The 20,722-nt window shown below is 44.3% G+C and overlaps 1 protein-coding gene across 7 annotated transcripts in view; it reads left to right on the forward strand.

Annotated features, from left to right (window-relative positions):
* PACC1 (proton activated chloride channel 1) overlaps window positions 1-20,722 on the forward strand; it is a 167,829-nt gene that overhangs the window by 22,848 nt on the left and 124,259 nt on the right. For all 7 annotated transcript variants that reach the window (XM_060643881.3, XM_060643876.3, XM_078441315.2 and 4 more), the window contains exon 3: window positions 20,139-20,312. The gene's annotated coding sequence lies outside the window, so the exon portion shown is untranslated. The remainder of the gene's footprint in view (window positions 1-20,138; window positions 20,313-20,722) is intronic.

Genomic DNA, 20,722 nt, shown 5'->3' on the forward strand with positions numbered 1-20,722 from the left:
AATATTTAAAATGTGTTCATATTGGGGCACCTGGGTGGCTCAGTCAGTTAAGTGTCCATCTTTGGCTCAGGTCATGATCTCACAGTTCGTGAGTTCGAGCCCCGCATCAGGCTCTATGCTGAACGCTCAGAGCCTAGAACCTTCTTTGGATTCTGTGTCTCTTTCTCTCTCTGTCCCTCCCCCTGCTTGTGTTTGGTGTCTCTCTCTCTCTCTCTTTCTCAAAAATGAATAAACATTAAAAAAAAAGAAAAGAATATTTAAAATGTGTTCATATTGCAAAACAAATCATTCACAGGTTGTATATGCTGATTGGGAAACATGATCTTACATTCTTATCACGCTGAAAATTTGTGTTTTATTTATTTAGCTTTATTTTCCGCCCCTCTGCAATACTAATATAAGTATTAGTGATATTAATATTAATAACCAGTGTTTTTCCTAAATTTTTACCATACCCTTCCCTACCTCTGAGGTCACCACCTTTTAATTACAAGACATTATATAGAGGAAGGATGTAAATTGATAAAGAGGCTACTGAGTGTGCATTTATTCATCCCAAATTCTATAGTGGGGACCAGAAAGGCCAGAGAGGCTATAAACATCTAGAGTCCCAGATTTAAGGTTTAGAGCTCATTGAATTTCCAAAAAACAATGGGGAGATCAACATTCTAATTTTGCCAAGTAAGGACATTTAAAACAACAACTATTACCGTATACTAACATCATTCTTTACTGAAAGAAATACCATGTGAACTTTAAGAAAAACCTACTAGGAAGAACAAAAATATCAGTATAAAGGCAATTAACAAGAAGTGATAAATGACAGACTGTCTCATATGCATGTGTGTGTGTGTGTGTGTGTGTTTTCTAAATGTTTAAGTTATTTCTCATTTTTCTGGAGATCAGTGATCAAAGACACGGCCCAATTCTTGTACTAATCTTTGAGAGCTGCTTCAGAGATATCCAAAAAATCGTTTTGGGGGCCAGATAAGTATAAAATACAGAAATAACCAGGTGACTCTTATTGAGGGGTTCCTCTACTCCAGGCCCTGTGCTGAGCACGTGGTTTGCCTGCAGTGTGATGACCAACTGGTGATGTTCCTCCTGGTAAGGAACCTGCCCCTGCTTCTTTCTGGTTGTCATGACCATGAAAGCCACCCCAAGCATCTCAATGGGGAGCTGTTTTTTCCAAAAACATGATCATCATATGAAAATTTAAAACGACAATATGACAATGGCTTGATTAGTCCTAGGCCATTGCAACAGGATCTAGCCACAACTGGGGTACAGTGTTCTTCTCTCACAAAGGGACAGAAAGTTGCCAGGTTTTTTGCCACAAGCTTCTGTGCTGTGACAAAGCACTGCTTTGACCAGTGTACTGGGCCTGGTCCGAGACCACAACAGCCAGCCACTATGACAAATCAAAAATAGCCCCAGAGTCTAAATCAAGACATATGGAGAGTGACCACCCTGAGTCATGCAGACCCATTTGTTACATACTTTATTTTTGGATAATTTTAGTAGGGATCGAAAGTGTTTCGTTTGCTGGTTCTTCTCTCCAAATAAGAGTACAAAGAAAGGAACTAAGTCATGTGGTTCTATTTAACTTACCATGAAGGCTGCAGCTGAGTCTCGATGATGTGATTCTTCGGCTTTGTAAAGGCCATGGCTAACTGGTTAGGACGATATGTTTCTCTGAATTGCCTAAAACGCCAAGATAGTAGCTCACAATCTATTGTGTAAGAAAATTTTGCTCCCAGGAATGCATGCTGTCATCCTAAGATCTTTGTTGCCAGTCAGGGTGATAAAACACAAGTAAATGAGGGTGCTTATGTGGGATAGAACGCAGAGGATGTAGGAGAAAGCTTGTTTGCCTTATTTAGGCCTGTTTCCGATTTGAGATTTGAGTGGATTCTAGAAATATTTATAATTTACATTGTAAGTCCTCTAAGTATAAATATTTCATCTTAGCAAATGTATTAGTATCCTCATCCTTAAGAATGGTTTCCATGAGTACATGTAATCTAGGTTTTTCACCATCATCTGGTCCTCCCACCAAACTAAACCCATATCCTATTGTTCTCCTTCCACTGCTCTTTGTTCTTGCGAAATGCCAAGACCATTGTCACCCTAGGGCCTTTGCATTTGCCATTTCTTCTACCCACAGTTGTTTCCCCATCATCATCACATAACTGCTTCTCGTCATTTAGGTCTCTGTTCAAATATCATTTCTTGTAGAAGCCTTCTCTGACCACGTTGACTGGAGTAACCCGTCCTATCAATCACTCTCTAATACTTTACCTTAGTTTATTATCTTTATAGCACTTACGACTATCTGAAAACATCTTGCGCTCTTATTTGCTAACTTATTGTTTGCCTTCTCTAGAATGAAAGCCCCATGAGAACAGGGACTTTGTCTTGTTTGTTCCCACAGCCCAGCACTAGAATTTCTGGCACACAGCAGCACTTAATAAACGTTCTTTGCATGAATGAACAAAAGGATGGAAGAATTCACCTGTATTTCCATATTTTGTCAACTTTATCCCAGAAAGTTCATGTCTAAATGGTACAAAGGCTAATCAATATTCACTAATTCTCTTGATCATTTTGTCAATAGCAATAGGCCAAATGACTCATGATTTAAGTTATCTGGCTTCACTGTCTATAATTGATCAGATCGTTGAACAGTTGCCAGAACCCCTCTTCACTTAAGTTATATAGCTCCGTCTAAAAGAGAATCAGATAAGAGCACAAATAAAATTTTAATATAAAAAGGAAAGGTTAGAGTGATTTAGGATACACAAATACTTCTTAAAACAAATATCTAATTTAAATGAAAAAATCATTTTTCATAAGAAAAGAAAACACTAAAAGCAAGAGGCCTATCCTTTCCATTTTAAGAATATTGATCTGGAAATTCTAACTAATGCAATAAGATAAGAAAAAGAAAGAAAGGATAGAATATTTTAGAGGCAAAATTATCTTTACAAATAATGATTATCTACCAGGAAAACTTAAGATAATTTTTTAAAGGACTAATAGTGAAGTTCAGGGAAGGAGAGTTACAAAATAAGCACATAAGTTGTGATCGATTTCTTACAGAGAAGCAATAGTTCTTTAGGAAACGCAAAGAAGAAAATAGCTAACGAATGTTACAGATGTTAATATACCAGCCACGGTTTTGTTTTTCTTTTCCTAGTATCTGAAGACGGCATTAATCTTAGACTGTAGAACAGGACTACAGAGTTGAACATAATACTGTGTTTTTCTGTGATAAAGCGTAACTTACCACTTGTTCATTCTGCTAACATTTATACTCGTCATCTGTGTATCGTTCTGTACAAGAAGCATGCAGAAAACAAAGGGAAAGGAGGAAACATGGTCTCTGCTCTTGAAGGCTTTATAATTATGATGGAAAGAAGTAATTGTGAAACCATTAGAAAATCGTTTGTGGTAACATTTATTTAGTAAATACTTAGGAAGCATCTGTAATGAGAAAGCCTCTGTGAGTTGTATGTGGGGCGATGGGTAGACTTGTCATAAATGTGATTAAAACTCAGTCTTCAACATCTTGGCAAGCTTTTAGGGAGAATAAGGCATATGGCATGATAATGGTAAAGCAAGTGAGCTGAAACTTGAAAAAGAAGAAAAGAATTTGAGAGAATAGAGATGGACCAGGTGGCATTCCACGTGGAGGGCACAACTTTGGGTAAGACAAGAAAGTATGGGATATGTTTGTGAACACGGAGTAGACCTATCTGATGGAAGACAGGTGTACATTAAAGGGAACTGGTAAGACCAGAAGGAGAGATTAGAGCCAGCTCAGGTCACAGGATGGGGGGTCTTGAATTCCTGAATGAAGAGTTTAGATTATATTTGCTGAGCCCTCAAACATTTCAAAACAAGGAGGTGAACTTGAGAGCTCTGCTGCAGGAATATTTTTCTGACAGTGGCCTCTGCGCTGAGGTGAAACACAGAGGAGACTGAGGTTGGAGGGTCTGTTAGTAAGCTTTAGAAGATAGGGAAATAAGTTCTAATAGAAAAGGAAAAAGTCAGACATAACAATTTAGGATAAACAAATACTTCTTTAAAATATCTATTTTAAACCAACAGCTAACATGATAATTACTAGTGGAAAAATTAAACTACTAAAGGCGACAAGCCCATTCTTCCCATTTAAAAACATATTGATCTGGAAATTCCTTTTTAGGTTTATTTATTTATCTTGAGAGAGAGAGAGAGAGGGAGGGAGGGGGAGAGAGAAAGAGAGAGAGAGAGAGAGAATCCCCAAGCGGGCTCCGCGCTGTCAGCACAGAGACTGATGAAGGGCTTGAAATCACAAACCGTGAGATCATGACATGAGCTGAAGTCGAACACTTAACCGAATGAACCACCCAGGCACCCCTGATCTGGAAATTCTAACCAGACCTCAACTCAACTGGAAAAGACTTGAGAGACTGCAGAGGTGGGATTGAAGGGCTTTGCACCCAGAACAGTGCCTGGCTTTTCGTAGATACTCAAGAAACATTCACTGAATGAATGTATAATTTTCTGTCCTCCCCTCATAATAAGTTCTCTGGGATAAGATCTCCCTCTCCCTCTCCCTCTCCTCTCATCCCTCTTTATTTTTTCTATACTACATCCCCAGAGTCTGGGTCGGTAGGCATTCGGTTAATGCCACCTCATTAGATATGTCACCTCAATGAATGTTACCTCACTAGATACAGGATTGAGAGAAATGAAGGAGTGGGCAATTATTCAGAGCCGTGAGGTCATGACCTGAGCCGAAGTCAGATGCTCAACCAGTTGAGCCACCCAGGCGCCCCTTAATTTTTTTAATGTTTGTTTTTGACAAAGAGAGAGAGAGACAGAGTGTGAGTGGAGGAGGGGCAGAGAGAGGGGGAGACACAGAATCCGAAGCAGGCTCCAAGCTCTGAGCTCTGAGCTATCAACCCAGAGCCAGACGTGGGGCTCAAACCCACGAGCTGTGAGATCATGACCTGAGCCAAAGCTGGACACTTAACCAACTGAGCCACCCAGGCACCCCGGTTGAGGACACATCTTAGGACACACTGTTTTCAGTGAGGCACAAGAGGAGCCAAGGAAGGAGACAGAAATAAGTTAGAGATGGGAGGCAAACTGTATTCCAGTCACTCCAAAGGAGGAAGGAGATTTTTCAGGAAGGTAGTTAGCAGCTGCATCAAATTCATGAGGATTAGTGAGGACAGAATTCAAGAAAAACTTTTACGTCTGGATGTTAGTGTGAGAATTTCAGAACGTGTGCATCTGTGCAGAGGGAATGTGGGAAATCAAATTTAAGTGGACAAGCTATGCGGTGAAGGGAGTTGGACAGAGTCCTCTCTCAAATTTGCTGAGAACAGGAGGGAGGACAGAGAAAAGATAGAGGTGTTTGACTAGTTTCTTTGTAGGTGCTCCACCATTAACTGGATAACTTGCCCCAAATTTTCAGACTACACACCAGTCCAGTTTAAGATCTGTCTGTTACACAGCATCCCATTGTATATTCCATTGCCATTGGCCAGTCAACAGATAGTTGCTGATAACCTCCTAGAGCAGCAGCATGGACTGGATTCTGTGGAAGAAGATAAAGACATGTAAATACAAGGGATGGCAAGAGACAACAGGTCAGGAGAAACTACATATGAACCTGCAAGGAACCACACAATGAGAGGAGCCAGGAGTAATTAACTTGGTTCAATGACATCATGGACCCCTGTTCTGTGCTAGGCGCTGGGATCTGGTTAAAGGATGAATCTGGGGCGGGGGGGGGGTGGGGGGGGTGGCGGTGCACCTGAGTGGCTCAGTCGGTTGAACGACCGACTTTGGCTTAGGTCATGATCTCGTGGTTTGTGAGTTTGAGCCCTGTGTCGGGCTCTGTGCTGACAGCTCAGAGCCTGGAGCCTGCTTCGGATTCTGTGTCTCCCTCTCTCTCTGCCCCTCCCCTGCTCACTCTCTGTCTCTCTCTCTGTCTCTCAATAACAAATAAAAACGTTTAAAATTTTTTTTTAAAAAAAGGATGAATCTGGGGGCTGCGCATGGTCTCCACTTAATGGTGGGATGAGTCGACTGATGGCTTCAAAGCTGGAATAATGAGGGGCTGGAACAGCAGGCAAGGTGTTCCTAAATTGAATTTGGAGGTTGACTTTAATTAGAGTGGGGAAGAGAAGGCAGCTTCCAGCCTCTGGGACACACCTGGGAAACACACGCATGAGGACTGCCTTCCTGTAAGCCAGTGAAATCCCCTTCTGACCATGGTGGATGTGGAGGTCTTAGGGGTGAATGAGATTACAAAGGTGATCCTGAAAGCTATATGGTAACATGGAAGAGGCAACCCCTCCTTACAGCTTAAATGAAAAGATGTTCTTCGTTTGTTGTTTTGTTTGTTTCTCTCCCACCATTTCTCTGAGCTGGAAGCAGAAACGTAACTTCTGTGTCATGATCACCATGACCACTAGTTAGGAGAAACATTTTCCACCCAAATAGAAAACAAATAAATGCTCACAATCTATGATATTCATGTGAGGATCCACATCTAGACCAGGGAATGCTTTATCACTCACCTTTTTGGAAGAGGAGGAAGGAAGAGTTCACCCTAGTCATCAGAATCAACCCACTCTTCCACCCATAAATTGCAAGGCAGATGCAAACATCCTCCCCAGATGCCCTGTCATCATTGTCATGAGACCAGGACTTTGCCCCTTGAAGGACTCATGTGACTCCAAGATCCTCTCCTGCCATTTAGCCTCCATCATCTTGGTTATAGTCTCAAAGAATTTGGTTGTACTTTATTCTTCTTAATACCACTTGGTTTAACTAGAGAACTCTCTTGGGGAAGGGGGGGGGTTGACTATTAGCTGTTTAGTCCACTAAAAGATAGTCTAAAACACAGGGAAATGAGAACCTTCAAAGCTTTAGAAGAGCATGGTTGTAAGGAAGTGACTTTATGGTGTTCTACCAAGGACTGTATTTCCTCAGGATAAAACAACAGGAAGCAGAGAAGATGTCCACTGGGAGAGGACTGTAGATCTCAGCAGTAAGTCAGAGGGCAGATGGGAGTTCCTTTCACCAATGATATTCCAGAATGGCTGTCCTTGAGTTACATGTAAGACTTTGTATATCTTCTTTGATTAACAATTTACCAAGAACTACAAATTTCAGGTAGGTCCTGGGGGCTTGGAAACTGTGGAATTGGCACGAGATTCTCAGTGAAGAGTGGCAATCCTGTCATCCAAGTCTTTAATATCCATGAAATAGATGTGCCAACAGCAGCTGTTTAGCAAATCATGATCATCCCAAAAAAGGTTCCAGTTCAGTGAGTTTTGAAGAGTCTACAACATGACTCTTCTATTCAATCTGCCCTCGGTAACTGACTTTTGGAATTTCTCGGGGGTTATTTGGGACTTTTAGTGTTAAAATCACGGGTTAGCTATAGGAAAAAGGGCCTAATGATCAGGAGCAAAAACAACATAGTCTTAGGCATCTCAATATACTCATCTCAACTGGTCTCTCGAGAAGGGACCCATGAGGTGTGTGTTTGTGTCTCTTCTTAATCTTACTTAATCTTTGTATCAAAGAATGAAGAACACATGGCGCAGTTGTGCTGTGGTAATAAGCACACGAAGATGGATACAAAGAAAGATTTCTTTTGGCGTCATTGCTTTAGCAGCTATAGGCTCATGGCTGGGGTGTGCGGGCTGCTGTGAATGAGATGAACGATATACTTTGTTAAGACTGGCCACCATTCCTGAGTACAGTCTAGATGCCCTTAACACACCCTGAAACCAGCAGGAGTTCTGACTTTCCTTTACAGTGTGGCACTTCCTGATTCCTTTACCTTTTTCTTTCCTCCTTGATGTGTACAACAAAACTTTTGGCAATAGTCAACCGTAGTACAGGGACTCAGAGCTCTCGCTCAACTGCGTGTTAATGGTTTCTCCAAGGGTCTCCGTGTTTTACCAAGGAAGCAGGGCCAGAGAGAAGTCCACACATGAGAGAGAAGGCTCATCGATGCTCACAGTTAATCCTTCAACCCTCTCCCCTACTCCAACCACTGCTGACCCTACTGACCTTGTGTTATTTATTTTCTCCCCCAAATTGGGGCTGGAAGTTTACTTTCACTCAGTTTCACCTGGATACAGATGTTAATAGGAACAAAACTCTATTTCTAGACATGAGAACTTGAATTTTTCCTGCAGTCCAGATCTAGAATATAAGAACCCATGGGGGCGTAGCAGGAGACGGGTTTACTCTGAGTGAAGTTTTCCCTGTTCTCTCCAAAGAAGGTGACTCTTGGGTTAGCTCTGGCCACCCGATCGAGTCTGGAGTCTTGGGGCTTCACCCTACCAGCTCCTTTAGTGTGAGCTTAATAAATTACAACACGAATTCTGAGAGACCACTGAATTTCTCAGACACTCCCTTTCCAGCAGTGTAAAAGGGGGGAATAATGTTCCTCCTCCCTCAGGGTTGTTAGGAGAATCATGAGCTAAGGTAGTTTTGAAAGTGCCTGACACAGTGCTTCTCAGGAGTTTGCCTCTTTGTCAGCTTTTACTTGAGCTGTTAGAACACTCTTTGTCCGCAAGAATGCTCGGGAATGCAGGTGCAAAGTGACCCGTTGTCTTAGGATGGTGGGGAATGGGACACAGTTAATGGGAAATGACTTCAGTTTACTGCATGTGCTAGTAATCCTGTGATGCCATCGCAAAACAAAAAGCACATGACTACTCGAAAGCCCGCTGTACCTGAAGAAGAAATTGGATTCGACTCAGAAAATCAGACTGTAAAGCTAATCGCTCTGATCCAATAACGTGGCCCCGCAGAGTGGCATCATCAGCCCTGAGACACAGAGAGGAGGAGGGAGGGCAAGGAGGGAGAGTGAGGGCGCGGGGCTGCCCAGCTCTCCAGACACTCAAGCCAATGAAAAATTCATAAGGAGATGTTTTATAGCCAGTGTCTAATATCACCGCTGGGTCACAGACTGATCTGAGCCAATCAATAGGATTCATCGTCCTGAAAGGAGCTAGTAGTGATTGTATGTTTATGAGAACTGGGAGGTGCCCAAGCCAAGGCCAGTTTCTAGTTACTTGGTATGTGTCACCCTTAAAAATATAGAACTTAGTTTGAAAATGGAACCCAAGACCTTTAAAAATGTTGTGTAGGGGGGAGGAGGAAAGTTTCTTTTCAAATCTAGGTGTGGGGAGGAGGGGATTTTTGAATTCTTTTTTTAAGTCAGCTTAAGGACTAGTTTTTAAATTGAAGCTGCTTTTTAGTTTCAATCTTTGGTGGCCATTTATTGTATCTGAGTTCTTTTTTACTTAGCTCCAGAATTTGTGTTTATTTGTTTTTTTATAACACTTTAGCCTCTGTGTCAAAATCCTCTAAAGACAAATGGAGATTTATGACACTGGAATCATAAAAATAAAGTAATATAGAGTCAGTTTTGTCATTATTTATAACCAAGTTCCAGGTTGGTTTGGTTTTTTAAGCCATTTTTTTTTTTTAACGTTTATTCATTTTTGAGAGCGAGAGTCGGCAGGGGAGGGACAGCAGATCTGAAGTGGGCTCTGTGCTGATAGCAGAGAGCCTGATGCAGGGCTTGAACTCACAAATTGTAAGATCATGACCTGAACCAAAGTTGGATGCTTCACTGACCGAGCCACCTGGGTGCCCCCAGGTTGGCTTGGTTTTTAAAAGCTTTTAAAGATCATAGAACCTTCAACTTGAGTTTGAGGGTTTGCTTTCTATACAGGCAACCATTTAAGGGCAGAAGGAGGTAGAACAAAATGAGCCTTAAAGGTTATGTGCTCAGAAGTCTGCTGAGGATTCCAGGGGAAAGCCCACATCAGCCTGTCTAGGTGAGGAAGCTCTGAGCAGGCCAGGGCCTCCGTGTGTGTGTGTGTTCCAGGCGTGGCTAGAGCCCTCCCTGAGGTCTCGAAGAAGATCCCATTGAACGCCATCCCTCTCACCCTCACAAAAATTACTTTTCAACAGGTATTTAAACACCAAGAACTCATGAATGAAAAATCTTGGAAAGCCAACTTGTGAAGCAGGAAGGCAGGAGAGGAAGAGGGTCAGGACAGGATAAGGGATTTCATCTTTTCCCTGCTGATGGTGTCAGGACAGAAGCTATGTTCTTGCATCTTTGTAAACAAACAGGATTTCTTTTCATGGTTGTAAAAGTGACACAAGATTATTGTGTTTGGGAAATACAGAAAGAAAAGTAAAAAAAGAAAAATAACTCCTATGCCTACTGTCGTGGAAAGTCTACTTAACTAGATGGTGTATTTTCTTCTAGGCTGTTACATATATAATATACCTATATATATTTATATCTGCATCTGTATCTATATCTTCATACATACACATACACACACTAAATTAAAATCATAAATAGTAATAGTAAATGGTTTTATATCCTGAGTATTTAATGTGTACTAATTTTGTAATCACTATGCATGTCAAAATATTCAGATAGGAATTTTTTATTGTCCGGTTAGAATTCTGTTAAAAGAATATGCCATTATGTGCCATTCCTCTATCGACAGATGGGCCATGCACTTTCACATGACCCCTACGTGTTTGTTCATGCATGCTGATAGCTCTCCCATCTCTCATTAAATAAACCACACCTGAGCGGTGCCACCTATGCTGAGGCCTGCCCATTTCCCCAGTCACAATTCATCACTCCTGGGAAGGTAATGGTAGGTGTGGGAGGGAGATGGGCTTCGGGGGCTGACAAGCCTGGGCTCCGTGGCTGGGGCAGCACTCACCAGCTGTGTGACCTTGGGGAGCTTCTTTACTAAGTCTCAGTTTCCTTACCTATAAAATGGGAATAATACTCCCCTCCACAGAATGTTGATACGATGATTGAGTAGAAACATGTATGTGTTCATTCCCTTCCCTCTGCCCTTTTTCAGTTTTCTGGCTTCTCCCCAGAGCAGTATAAAGTGGTGGTTAAGCGCTTGAGTGAGTTTGGGGCGCCTGGGTGGCTCAGTCGGTTGGCATCCGACTTTGGCACAAGGCATGATCTCATGGTTTGTGAGTTCGAGCCTCGCATTGGGCTCTGCACTCAGAGTCTGGAGCCTGCTTCAGATTCTGTGTCTCCCTCTCTCTCTGCCCTTCACTCGCTTGCGTGCACGCACTCTCTCTTTCTCTCTCTAAATAATAAACATTAAGAACAAAAAAGAGCTTGAGTGACCTTGAACAAGCAACCTAGCCTTTGTGCCTTAGTTCTTCCATCGGTACCATGGGGATAATAGTACACTCATAGGTTTGTAGGGAAGATCAAGTCAGACACTCAACGTAAGACACTTTGTTCCTGGTACAAGTAGGAGAGCAGTAAATGTCAGTCCTTCTTTAATAGTCTTACAGGACCTCTCACGAAGTCATGTTGCTGTTTTTACCAGGCTCCTTGATAGCTTCACAGCAGATGATAAGTTCCCTGCCGTTGGTTGCCTCCTGGAGTCACTGTCTGGTGAGGCTTCAAGCGACCAGACCTAGGGAAGGGCTCTTCCTTACTGGTGGCCATATCTTGCAAGGGGTCACTGAGACTTTCCCAGCAAGCCCTCCTTGATGGGTACCCGGCCCAGAGGAGCCCTGTGGAGTAAGTGGTCTGAGACAGGGAGATGGTCCTTAACCACTGCTCCACATCCAGCTGTGAGGCAGGAGGAAAGGACGTTAGGCTGTGAAAGAATTGCCTGGGCTCTGACCGAGGCATTTCCCAGAAAAAAGGCCTTAGTGACCTCATTCCCCTATTGGGCCTACTTCCCTTGGCAGGGAGAGTCTTCTTCTGACAGGAGGTGGTAACATCCTTACTTTGGTGCCACCAGGCAGGGTCATAGTGAGAGGGCAGGATTCACTCAGACACCAGGGTGTGGTGGCACCTTTGGAGGGTGTCTGCCCTGCCACCAACCTCCATGCTGTATTCTAGCATTGGCTCTCAAAGCCTTGTCCTTGGACCAGCAGCGTCAGCCTCACCTGGGAATGTATTAGAAACACAGATGCTCAGTCCCGCCCCAGACGTCCTCAGTCAGAAACGTGGGGATGGGCTTCCCAGCACTTGGTGCTTTAATAAGCCTGGAGGTGATTCTGGTGCTCTCTCAAGTTGGAGACCCAGTGGCCCATGGGAAACAACGGGGGGAGGAGAAGGGGGGGCGGGGAAGGCTGCATGGCAGTCCTCCTTCCCAGGCCCTCTCTGAGGACGAGCTGGGTTCCTGCCTGACATTCTTGTCTCCATTTCTATTGTCTATTTGAGCTGGTTTCAGCAGATTGCTGAGCTAGAGAGTTCTGAGTAATAAAGCAGGGATCCTTCAAAGAAAGCCTGTAAGAGAAGTAAAGCTTTGGGGTGCTCTCTGCTTCAGCAACTCCCCCTTTGGGTATCCTCAGAGTTCAGAAAGCCTGGTCTTGACTACTGTCACCCTCATTCTTCCTTTTTGGGCAGACAGACAGACCATGCCAACATGGTTTGTCACACTGTGTCCCTCAGAATTCAGCCCAAGGAAGAAGTCAGATGTATGCACAAATATTTAGGTACAAAGATGTTCATCTCAGTATTGCTTATATGGGACAACAGGGGGCTGGGGAGGTAACAACCCAAACAAATTAGAGCACAGCCATATAATGGAATACTCTGCAGCCACTGAAAATAGCATTTTCATTGGTCAAGAGGGATATCAATATAATGTTATATGATAAAAGTTCAATATAGATTAGTATGTACAGAATAAATCCACATATAGCATAGACAAAAATCTAGAAGTAAACACACAAAATGTTAACAGTGGTTACCATTTCTGGGTAATGGTATCACAGAATGTTTTTATTTTTTTCTTTATACTTTTTAAAACAACGTTTATTTGGGGCGCCTGGGTGGCTCAGTCGGTTGAGCGCCGACTTCGGCTCATGTCACGATCTCGCGGTCCGTGAGTTCGAGCCCCGCATCGGGCCCCTGTGCTGACAGCTCAGAGCCCGCAGCCTGTTTCAGATTCTGTGTCTCCCTCTCTCTGACCCTCCCCCATTCATGCTCTGTCTCTCTCTGTCTCAAAAATAAATAAACATTAAAACAACGTTTATTTATTTTGAGAGAGAGCGAGAGAGAACATGCACATGTGTGCAAGTGGGGAAGGGAGAGAGAGAGAAAGAAAGAAAGGGAGAGAATCCCAAGCAGAATCCTTGCTCGCATGGAGCCCACCTCAGGGCCTGATCCCACCACCATGAGATCATGACCTGAGCTGAAGTCAAGAGTTGGACGCCCAACTGACTGAGCCACCCAGGTGCCCCTCTTTATACTTTTTAGTACTTTCCAATTTTCCACAATGACTGTGTGTTACTTTTATGAATAGAAGAAATACAATAACATTGAGTAAACTGGGGTTTTACCCTTTTACCCCTCCAAGTCTCAGTTTCTTGTGCCTCTAGAGCACCCCTCTAGGACCCTCCATCCAATGAGGAAAGAGTGATTATTGGCAGCTCATCCCTCCAAAATATGTTCCCTTGTAGTCTCCACTTTCACCATATTGTTTATCAAGAATCAGATGGATCTGGTGGCTGTTTCAACCCTTTGCCATCTTCCAAACACCTTACTTTGAGGACAGCAGTGATTAGCTGAGTTGTCATTACTGGAACAGCCTCAGAGGTAACCATGCCAAGCCCAGACTGCAGACAGGTCTGGCAAGAAACGCAAGAAGCAAAGCCAGAGTGGGCCATCAACGCACAGGGGAGACGGGAGTGGGGTCCAGTTGTGCCACTGGGACTAGTTGGAGCTGGCCATAAGCTCTGCCTGGTGCCCCGAGGACAGAGCAAGCTCTGCGTTGCTTCAAAGTCAGTGGGCCCAGCTGTGGGCAAATTCAGGCAGCCAGAAAATAACATAGCAATCCAGCACAGTGCCTGGCAAATAGGGGAAACTCAGTAAATATTTGTTGAGTGGAGTAATAAATGAAGCTTCCTCACAGGCTCTGGCAACCAAGACCCTCCGTGAGAGGATGCCATCAGGGCCAGGGGTCTGGGCAAAGAGAAGCTTGCAGACAAGGGGACTGGGGAGAGAGAGCTTAGCTGTGCATCAAGAAATGGGTGAGGAACAGCGATAAAAGCAGAGGCCTTCAAATCCAACCCAGCTTTGGATCCCGCCTCTCCCACTCAACAGCCTGGTAATCTAGGGCAGTTTACCTAACTTCCCCAGGCTTATTTCCTCCTGGGCTACCTGGGGATAACTCTCTCCACCTTGTGGGGTTTTCTGCTGCTTCCATGAAATAATGCAGGGCTTGCGAAGGACAGTTACAGATCTGCTCCAGTGGCTCAGCGGCAGCCTGAGAGCGGATGAAGGCAGGAGCCGTACTGTGGTCTGGGCCAACACCCTACCCAGGCAAGATCAGACATGCTGCCACTCGCCTAGAAACCTGGGCAGGTCTCTGGCATCGGGCATCAGCCCTTGTTGGCAACTGGGACCTCCACCCCTGCACTGTCTGGGTCAGGGGCCGGCCTGGGGGTGGATTGAACAACTGAGCTGGGGAAGCAGAGAGGCTGGGAAGTGAGGAGGGGGCTGGCTTCAGAGACCAAAAGGGTAGGAAGCAAAGGTAAGGTGAGGGCTTGGGTACCCAACAGGATCCTCAGACAGAAGATACATAAGTTTGGCTTTCTCTTCCTCAAGGGTGGGTTTAGAATCTCGTTTACGTGAGGTGACCTGTCTCCACGAGGAGCTCTTACAGCTCTGGTGGGTTGTGCCCCAAGGTCACCCAGAACTGCCATGCACACACTGTTTTCAAAATGACTCCCTAAAGCCATAGCAATAACCAGAGGCCTCCAAAGCCAAGTCATCTTCAGAGATAAGAGGCGCTTACCCTACACACGCATTCCTTTTTCTCACACCCACTGGTTCTTCTTTTGGGAGCTTTCTTGCTGCCAAGTCCTGCCCTCATACTTTGGGGTTTATCCTCACTTGGAAAATACATCATGTTCATTGTTGCCTGGCTAATCCACCAGCCTTGTCATTCTCCCCTGCATCTTGGGCCAGATTTGCCAGCACACTTCCCACTCTGTCAGGGCTGCCTTCTGACATATCCCCCCTTGTCTTATGTCCGGCTGTGCCAGACCATGAGCTTCCCTGGCGTGAGGGCCCTACGTCATTCGTCTCTCCGCCCTTTGCGGATCTGAGCACCATGTCTACATAGCAGGTGCCCAGCACTGGCTGGGTGTAATAAAGGGGGGTTGTAGCGGACACTATGGACTGCCCACCCAGAGGGTTTTATGACTTCTTCTCCTGGCCTTCTCTTTTGGGGGGAGATTGGAAACTTAATGCAGTTGAACCTTCAACAATACAGGCTTGAACTGCATGAGTCCACCGGTGCATGGATTTTTACAATACGGTACCTTAAGAGTTTTTTCTCTTATGATTTTCTTCATAACATTTTCTTTTCTCTAGCTTGCTTTATTAATAGAGTATGTAATAATATAACCTATATGATGCATATTGATTGGGGTGCCTGGGTGGCTCAGTCGGTTAAGTGTCTGACTCTTGGTTTCGGCTCAGCTCGTGATCTCTCGGTTTCATGAGTTCAAGCCCCATATCGGACTCTGCACTGCCAGATTCTCTCTCTCCCTGTCTCTCTGCCCCTCCTGCACTCACACTATCTCTGTCTCTGTCAAAATAAATAAATAAACTTAAAAAAATGCATATTGATTTACTGTTTATGTTAATGATAAGCCTTCTAGTCAACAGTAGAGGTGAGGTTTTTAGGGTATCACAGTTATACATGGATTTTCCACTGCACAGGGACTTTGTGCCCCTGATCCCCACATTGTTCAAAGGTCAACTGTACTCAGTTGTTTTCCCAGCTACTCTCACAGATGGAAGTGGCCTTGCGAAACAGTGCTTGCCGATGAAGTATAAGTGCAAGTCTTCGAGGAAAGCTTTCTTTCCAGAATAAGGCAGACCTCTCTAAGAGGAGCCTTTGACCATTTTGCCAATTCCCTTTCCTTCTTACCTGGAATGCAGACATGATGACTGGAACTGCAATAGCCATCTTGCAACCATGAGGCAATAAGCAACAGTCAGAAGGGCCAAGTTTAAAAAAAACAAAACAAGAAAGAAAGAATGTAACTTGGTTCTTCTTTTTAAATTTTTTTAAGGTTTATTTATTTTTGAGAGAGAGAGACAGTGCGAGTAAGGGAAGGGCAGAGAGAGAGGGAGACACAGAATCCAAAGCCAGCTCCAGGCTCTGAGCTGTCAGCACAGAGCCTGACATGGGGCTGGAACTCAGGAACCATGAGATCATGACCTGAGCTGAAGTCGGACGCTTAACCGACTGAGCCACCCATGTGCCCCTATAACTTGGTTCTGGATGGCATCATTGATGACCATTATTGCTAGGTTGGCCAACCTCTTGGTTTGCTCAGGACTGAGGGATTTTCTGAGTTATAGGATTTTGATATAAAACAGGAACAGTCATGGGCAAACCTGAACCCTCACCTAGGGTTGGTTACCCCATCCTAGCCCTACACTGCTTATTTCCAGAAACAACTTACTATGTAATAAAAAATAATCAGGCAAAATTGTTATTTCTAAGATTCGATGAACAGACATGGATAGAGTTGTAGGTCATTGGTTCTAGCTGCCTTCACAGAAGTTATCCTAGTTGAGTCTCATAATGATTCTTCATGGTAGGTTTTGTTATACCCATTCTACAGGTCAACAAACTGAGGCACCAAGAGGGTTAGCCCAACTGGAATATAAGTCCTGTACATTAATGCCATGCCATTCTCCCCTAAAGCTATTGTGGCTCATTTTGTCTTAACTCAGCATGTGATTATTTAATGTTATTCTCGGAATGGGCATTATGCTTTTCAAATGAATAAAGCCACTGTGAGATGCAGCCCTTACCTTTCTTTATATGACTTCTTTCTGGACAAGTCGAAAAATCCTGACTTGTTTCTCCTGACCTGACTCGTTTCTCCATCACTACTGTTAATAAACAGACAAAATTGGTTTGCATAGATGTAATTTTTAAAATTACTGTTGAATGAGTCAAAAGATGCAAAAGGGAAGTGTAGCAAAAAGTCTCCTTTGTACCCCTGCTGCTTTATAGATGAATATTAGGAAAGCTTCTGTCGGTTTTGAACTGATGATTCTGAATGTGAGTAATAATGAATGATAGCCCCTTAAACTTGTATTCAGCTTCTGAGATTACAAAATGCCCTCAAAGACACAGTCTCATTTTCTCCTCTGAGCTTCCTCCAGATGTTTTCTTCAGACTTTCATGTCCTGGATCTCCCCCTCATCTGCTGAGCCCAAGACTGCTCTCTGGGTCCCTTGTACCTTTTGCAGGCTATGTGCCTGTGACAGAGACTTTGCCCTGGGTGGTGCAGAGCCTCCCAGGGCCTTCTGGGTGTAACTGTCGGCTCTCTTTGTGTTCTTTATGTCACTGACTGTGGGGAGAACAGGCCGTCCTGGAAGGTCTGTTGGTTGGGCTGCTGGCCTGTGCTTGCATCTGTATAACACGGGAAACCCTCAAGACTCACTTTCCCTGACAGTTTGCTTATTTATTCACAGTTTGTACCTCATTAAAAATAATGTTTAGGAAGCATCTGTAATAACATAGGAAAGTATATGTTAATTGAGAAAGCATAATATATCAATATCTCTGTATAGCTACGTCTCTCTATAGCGTACAATTTAGACTGAGAGCAAAGCCTTTGTATAGACGAATTCTGGAAATAACGCATTCTTTCATCCCTCACAGCCCAACTGTACCTTTCCTCCAGAGTCCCTCATCTCAGCTGGGATCCACCTGGCTTCCTGAGCCACATTCCTTAGCATTCTCATCCTGTACCTGCGTCACCAGCACCCCTTGCCCCCTGCCAGGCCAAGCTGTCGCTTGTCCAGCTCACAAACCCGTCTGCTATTCTCCATCCCCACAGCCACCCCCCAGTACAGCCTCCTCAGCTCACAGTCAGGTCGCTGTACCATCCTGAAATCCAGTCTTCTGGGTCCTAAGTCTTGCTCTGCCTTGGTGCACTCTCTCCATTTCAGTCGGGGTCCTCTTTTTTTAAAACAAAAACTAGGGGGCGCCTTGGTGGCTCAGTCGGTTGAGCGGCTGACTTTGGCTCGGGTCACGATCTTGCAGTTCATGGGTTCAAGCTCCACATCAGGCTCTGTGCTGACAGCTCAGAGACTGGAGCCTGGAGCCTGCTTTGGATTCTGGTTCTCTCTTTCTCTCTCTCTCTCTCTCTGCCCCTCCCCTGCTGTAGGCGTGCGCGCGTGCTCTCTCTTCTCTCTCTGTCTTTTAAAAAAGAAAAAAAAAAGAAAAACTAATAATTCTATAACACGCCCTGCTTAAAGGTCTAATTGTGCCCCATTGTCCTCAGGAATGAGTTGAATTCCCTTCCTGGTCTGGCTCCTGCTCACTTCTCCAGCCCTTCTCTTGCCTTTCCAGGCTCTGCCTGTCACCTGCTGGCTGTTGCTAAATTCTGAGCTCGGCCCTCAGTCTCCCTTCCCTCTGGCCACTGCCTGGGGGCTCTGCCTGCTTTGACCCTTCCCTGGATTTAAGCCTACTAATCCTTCAGGTCTTAGCCTCATGGACTTTAAGGAAATAAGGTCAAAACAAAAACATCAACCAGGTTATCTGAATAGTGATAGTGGATTTTCATCATGATGTATATATAAAACTCAGTCAATCTAGCAACCATTCATTCATTGAAGAATCATTAATTCAGACTTATTAGACATCATACATGCAATGGCCCAGGGTCCCACTGGTTCTGGGTGTCAGCCCGTATGGTCCCGTAGCAGGGTTCTTCTTGCAGATTCACTCATTCGATCTGCATTTCCATCTTTCATTTGTATTTGTTCAATAAATGGCCATGCAAAAATTAATCAGAGAAGGGAATCCTTGTTCTCAAGCATCACAGACTTACAAACACATTATCATGCCACATGGTCAGGGCCATGAAAAGGAAGGCAAAGCATTGCAAGGGGGTTGGAGGTGGTCTCATAACAGAAGGGAGGTTGAACTGACCAGTGTTAACAGGTAGATGGGGCATAAGAGACAGGAACAAGAAAGCAAGGGAGAAAGGGTCTTTTCAGAAGAGGAAATGGCAGGTACAAAGGCTCAGAGATTAAAACCTGGCTCTCCCATGACTCAGGTGACGTGTGCACAGTGGCCAGAGTGCTAAGAGCCATGCATCCCCCACACCCCATCTGCTGTTGGTACTTTATCCTCAACCAGAATGGAAAACCTTCCTCCTCTTCCCCTTCCAAGTCCTACCTATTCTTGAGACCCACTCAAGCCCTACTTCCCTCATGAAGCCTTCTCAGACTACGTATCAGACAGATGCACACTTAATTCCATTCTGGTTTGTATGTTGCCATTCAAAATTTCATTAACAAATCTCACCTTCCTACCGAATTGTAAACTCCTCAAAGACAGAGACTGTTATACACATTTATCCTCAGTTTTGTGGGCATCCAGGCAAGAAACCTGGTGCTGCTCTGTGAATACTTGTTGAAGTAACACTAGCCAGGCTGAAATCTCTAAAGGCAGAGTCCCAGGCAGCACCCACGCACCAAACCTCAAGCAATGACTGATGAGTTTCTTAATCCATGCCTTCTGTCCCCATATAACACCTGCTAAGAAACCGGATCGTGGGTCTGTGATGGGTGTTGATTAGGTATCATTAGCCTGATTTTATGATTCTTGGAGAAGAGGTAAGTAATAATATTACAAGGAATTTAAAGGGATCCCCATTAGAAGTGCCTAGCTCTAATCAACCTTTGAATTTACTGTTAATGAACTTCTCACCCATGGAAAGTAAAAAAAAATGTTGCCATCTGTGTAAAGCCCTGAACTTGTGGGCAGAAGAACCAGGTCTTTGGTCCGTCTGTACCATGTATCAGCCCTGTGACTTTGGACAAGTAATCTATGCCCCTTTAAGCCTCGGTGTCCTCAGTCTTTAAAATGGGAATTATAATACCTCCAAGGGTCATAACTCCACTCACAGGGCTATTGTAAGGATTACGTGTGGTAACAATGTGAGCATGGTTAGTAATATGTGAAATGTCATTTAAAAACCAGACAGCACAGTAATTTTTATTATAAACTAAAGTCCTCTTCTGTCTGTTTTATTCCCAGTGTTCCAAAACCCAGACACGAGCTCTCCACAGGGGAGTAGATGCACTGTAGTTATTTTAAGGAGAAAGAGTGTCCATCATCTCGTGCCTGGGAGACCTGTTGCCATCTTCTCAGCGGCTGTAGCTGTTGGAATAGTCGTGTCTGCAGTCCCCAGGGCAGTGTGGTGCACATGAGGTAAGGTGCCCTGGCATGCTCAGTACCCCAGTGGAATAGCACCTGCTCAGAAAGTTGCCCAGGCTCAGCTTTTCCCAGGGAGAATTCTGTGTTACAGACTGTCCCCTTCAGAAAGAGTGTTCTGCTTGGATTTGTCAGGGAAGGTGGTTAAGCAATGCAAACAGCAAAAGTGGGTCCCAAATGAAAGATCCTAAAAAAGAAGGAGAAGAGGACACTCCGGAAGGAAAGACAGTTGTGTCTATACAGCGGGCACCAAACTAACCTGCCATCAGAAGCCTGGACTCAAAGCCTGTCTCTGATACAAACTGGCTGTGTGGCTTTAGGAAATTCACCCACCCTCTCTGATCCTTTAAAATTATGCTTTGTAAAATAAGCATAACAATGCCAATCTTCTGGTGTTAAAGATTAAA

This window comes from Panthera onca, chromosome F1 (assembly GCF_046562875.1).
Source record: "Panthera onca isolate mPanOnc1 chromosome F1, mPanOnc1 haplotype 2, whole genome shotgun sequence".
NCBI classification, from domain to species: Eukaryota; Metazoa; Chordata; class Mammalia; order Carnivora; family Felidae; genus Panthera; species Panthera onca.